The sequence below is a fragment of the Phyllostomus discolor genome, chromosome 13 (assembly GCF_004126475.2).
Source record: "Phyllostomus discolor isolate MPI-MPIP mPhyDis1 chromosome 13, mPhyDis1.pri.v3, whole genome shotgun sequence".
NCBI classification, from domain to species: domain Eukaryota; kingdom Metazoa; phylum Chordata; class Mammalia; order Chiroptera; family Phyllostomidae; genus Phyllostomus; species Phyllostomus discolor.
In genome coordinates this window covers 16,820,988-16,825,860 of record NC_040915.2, presented here as the reverse complement: position 1 = coordinate 16,825,860, position 4,873 = coordinate 16,820,988, and the positions used below count along the sequence as shown (strand labels likewise).

General features: G+C 40.5%; 1 pseudogene; it reads left to right on the top strand.

Annotated features, from left to right (window-relative positions):
- Window positions 1-275: 275 nt before the first annotated feature.
- Window positions 276-1,462, top strand: LOC114510309 (annotated as a pseudogene).
- Window positions 1,463-4,873: the final 3,411 nt, after the last annotated feature.

Here is a 4,873-nt window from a genome sequence, read left to right as displayed (position 1 = left end):
ACACATGCAGAAAAATTTATGAAATTCTGCAAAGCAAACAACATGTGTCTGCCACCCAGGTTCAGAAATCACTGTCAGCCCTCCAGATGCTCCGTATATTCCACACACTGGGAAAGGAAATTGAATATGGCAAGTAGAGCTGTGAGAGGTGTAAGAGAGACCCAAAGCAAACTTAGAGAAATGAAGATGACCCTATCCTCAATTTAAACATTCACTGAAGAGGATGAACAGAAGAAGAGACATGGCATTTCAGAAGAATGGATGACTGAACTTTCCAAGACAATGTCTTTAATGAATAGGATGGAACTACATTCTTGAGAAATAAGGTGAACATCTTCCAAGAGAAGTAAAAGTTGTTCCTGAGAGCCCTGGCATTCCCCGAGGGCGTGTGCTCTTCACAGTGCAAAACTAGATTCCCAGCATTACTGGCTTACTGATTGGACTGAAACTATTATTGTTCGGTCCTGGTCTCCAGCCACAGTGGCCACAAGTTCTAGAATGCAGAAGTAAGCATTGGCTAAACATTTGTTAGAAACTTCCAACTACCTAGATAATCTATGGTATACCAGTTACATGATTTTGGCTACAGAGACTCTGCCTCTCTTTCCAGAATGTCTTCTCATTTGATTAACTTCAAAGGAACAGATACAACAGAAGGAATTGCTTTGATTAAAAAATACTACGGAGCAAAAAACACTGTGCCAGGCTATTCTGTCCAGTGGTGGAACACAGTATCATAACAACTTGAGGGAAAGACCATGAAAAAGCTGCTTCTGAATACAGAGTAACAGATTTTTCATCAGGGCCAGCCCATGTGGTCAGAGGTAGCTATAGCATGTATAACATATGTGAGAAAATGGGTAAAGATCTACATTTAATAGTATCTGAGTCTACAGAGGCACCACTAATAATTAGACCTGATACTTGAAGTTCTCTTAACACTGTATTAAAGTATGGGGATAGTTTAGGTAAGAAGTACCCTGTTACTGATAATGAAAAGGGCCACAGGTTGCTGCTGTCTCCTCTTAGGGTTACTCTAGGGGATGGTGTAGACATACTACCTTACAAAAGATTGCAGAAGGTAGGAAGTAAAAAAACAATAATGGAATAATAAAAATGCTTCCTTTGGTGTGGGTGTACCTTTGCTCCAAAAGTTAATCAGTTATTTCTTCAATTTTTTCTTCAAGTGTCATTATGTTGTTAACTAATGGTTTGGGGATTAATGTCTTCCAGGACCCAGTTGCTGATCCCAACAAAAGAACCAGAAAGAGGTGATTACCTTTAAACAGGACACCGGTAGGAAATTGTGTTGCACTTGAGGAGAGAAAAGGATATCTTGGAGAATTTGGTCATGACCTTCTCCAAACTATCTTCAAACATGGGAAGACGGCAAAGCTATTCATTTGATGATATAAGAAAAAGGGCGAAGCCGAACACTGAACTGGAAGCTGCATCTCATTAGGCTTTGTGTGTGTGTGTGTGTGTGTGTGTGTGCACGCACGCGCGCACTCACATATATGCCCACCTGTGTGATTACACAATACATAATGCTCTCTGTACAGATATACAGGGTTTCTTGTGTTTTATGATATAGTTCAGCCAAATTATTTGTTAGCTTATAGACATACTGCCTGTTCATTTTTTTCTCTGTTTTGCAATGTTGAAGTGATTTCCAGTTAGGAAGTGCATTTAACCATGTGAAAGATGAATGCCAAATTAAGCTTTTTAGGGCCCCTTGCCAATAGCTAGTAATTTTATCTGGTATTGATCTTTTTACAAATAACAGAACTGAGGAACTTTCATATATAATGGAAGCTTAGATAAAACCAATTTGAATAAAATCACCATGATTCTTTCTGTTTATATTTAACTTGTATTTTTGTACAAACAAGACTGCATAGGGTATGCTAAAGTTTCAGTGATTTACGAGTCTTTCCAACTTTCTATGAGCTTTAGAAGTGCAAGCTTTTAAGAAAATACTTGAAAATAAATTACAGTGCCTTTTCTTTATTGACCAGCAAATAAAATACGGCCTTAACAAAATTGTTTGTATTATTTGAAAATGATCTTGGAGTACACACTATAGATCCAATGTCGGGTATGCATTAATCATCCTACATTAAAGAAAATGATGGTCCTTAGTGGGATATCTAGACACTGCACAGTGGTTACACACCTTGGCCATTGAATTGCACCGGTGAAATGCCAAATCTGAAGGGCCTGAACTGCAATTTTATATGTCAGATATTACTTATGGCTCTACTATGTGCCTCCAGAGTTTAAAGAGATAATAGTTTTGGAGAGAATTTCTGCTTCCACTATAAAATATATACATAAATTAAAAAATTGACAAAAGTGGATATACTGAGTGTATTTATTTGAAATCTTTTGGTCCTGTTATAGTTTTCCTTAGGTATGTAAAAAGTAAATTGGATAATAAAGCATAAAAAAGATTAGTGAATTTGAAGGTATAGCAATAGAAATTATTCAGACTAAAAGAGAGAAAAAAATGAAAAGTAATAGTGATCTATGGAACAATTTCACATGCCTTAATATATAAGCATTTGGAATTATTCTCCCAAAGGAGAAAAGAGAAGGCAAAAAGAAACATATATTTAAAAAAAAGGCTGAAAAATTTGCAAAGTTGATGACAACTATAAACCTACAGATCCAAAAAACTCTCCAAAACCCAAGCACAAGAAATATGAAAGAATCTATGTTCCTCTACACGTAATTTGTGTATTTATTTGCATTGGCTGATTTTAAGATTTCTTCACTGGTTTCAGGCAATTTGATTGCAAAATGACTTCGTTTAGGTTCTTTCATGTTTCTTGTATGTTATGAGTATTCGCCATTAATTTTTACAGTGGTGACTATAGGTTGAATTTTATCTCCCCCAAATAGATTATGTCAAAGTCCTAGCCTCTCAGTAACTCAGAAGGTGACCTCTTTGGACATGAGGTCTTTACAGAGGTAATCAAGCTCAAATGAGGTCAGCAGAGTGGGCCCTACTCCAATATGACTGATCCTCATGAGAAAGAGAAATATGGACCCAGTGATGGATACGCACAGAGGAAAGACAAAGTGAGAGCACATGGAGAGAACATCATGTGAGTACAGAGGATTAGAATGATGCATTCACAAGGCAAGGAATGTCAGAGATTGCCAGGAACCATCAGAAGGTAAGAAGAGGCCAGGAAGGATTCTCCCACCTATTTCAGGGGTCATATGGCCTAATGACAACTCTATTCTTAATACCTCCAGGTATTTGCAGTATCCTAGGTCTCGTCCATGCTCAGAGACAATGGAGACTGAAGCCAGTTCCTCAGGCAGCCTTCACACAAGTCAGATCACTGACCACTCTGTTCACTTCTTGAGCACCGCAGGGAGAGCCTGGGAGTCAGGGTTTTCCACGCCCTCACTCTGCTCTGAATCTGGCAGAGGAGCATGAAGATTGCCCACCTAAGGCACCATCTTTGTTTTCCCCTGAGCAGCTAGAGGTTGCCAGGTCCAATAAGCTCTACATGACTCACAAAATCGAAGCTCATCCTCCATCAAAGTCCTGGAAATTTCAGGACATTGGACATGCCGTACAACTCTTCCCCCAGTGGGAAGATGGGCGCTGGGGAGTTTCCTCTTGTTGCTGGCACCGTGCCACAGGTGGGGTGTCCTGGCAGGAAGATGCCTTGACTTTCCTTACTGGCATCCATGTGTCTGGTTTCACAGCTGTCCAAGATGCAGCAGCCTCTCAACTGCCTTCTGGATTTCTTACTGAGAGAATTTTTCTGTGTACTGTCAGATCCATGTGTTTGTGGGTGGAAGGAGAGTCCAGGACTTATTCTGCCATCTTGTTGTCACCCTCTAGGAGCCACTGAGTACTTGAGCAGGTCAAAGTCACCACACAGGACACTGTGCAATGTCCTAAGGAAGTGTTAACAAGACTCTGGGAGTCTGGATCACTATTGCTGGTTGATTCCATTTGCCATCCTGTGGGAGCCAGGATAAAATCAGTTTCCAAACCTATAACATGAGGGAAATGTTGGGAAAGGGCCAACTCACTGATTAAGTTCTAGTTATGTAACATTTTAAAAAAGTTTTTAGTTTTTTTAAAGGTTTTATTTATTTATTTTTAGACAGAGGGGAAGTGTAGGAGAAAGAGAGGGAAAGAAACACAAATGTGCAGTCACCTCTCGTGTGCCCCCTACTGGGGACCTGCCTGCAACCCAGGCATGTGCCCTGACTGGGAATCGAACCAGTGACCTTTTGATTCACAGGCTGGCACTCAATCCACTGAGCCACATCAGCCAGGGTTGTAACATTTCTTTAAAATACTTTAGTTGGCAAATATGCTTCGCGAAAAGTCATTTATTCTCCCAAGGGAGAAGCCAGGGCCATGGTGGGCCCAGCTACACCAGTTCCCCAGAACTGTCTGCGAGTATCTATTCCCAACTACTCTTTCAGCGACATCACATTGACAACTTGAAATCAGCCACAGTGGGGGAGCTACACCATGGAAACTGACACTTTCTACAGATGAGGACTTTTTCCTGCCTTTAGAAAAATTGGCTATTAAACATTCACCAGTACAACCTTTGGAGGACTCTGAGCCCAGAAGACTATGCATTGTGGGTACTGAGACAGAAGACATCTTCGGTCTGGCTCCCAGGGACAGACTCTGAAAGGAAAACTTCTGTGTAAGAAATGGTATTAACCATGTCTTTTATTTCCTATATGTGAATACTTTGATACCAGGAGCATTGCTGCCGCTGGACTGCCCAATTCCTAGAGACCCTGAACAACCTGCCCTCAAGGGTGCTTTTCAAATGCAAACCAAACAATGCAGAATCCACACCACAACCACCCATCCTAACAG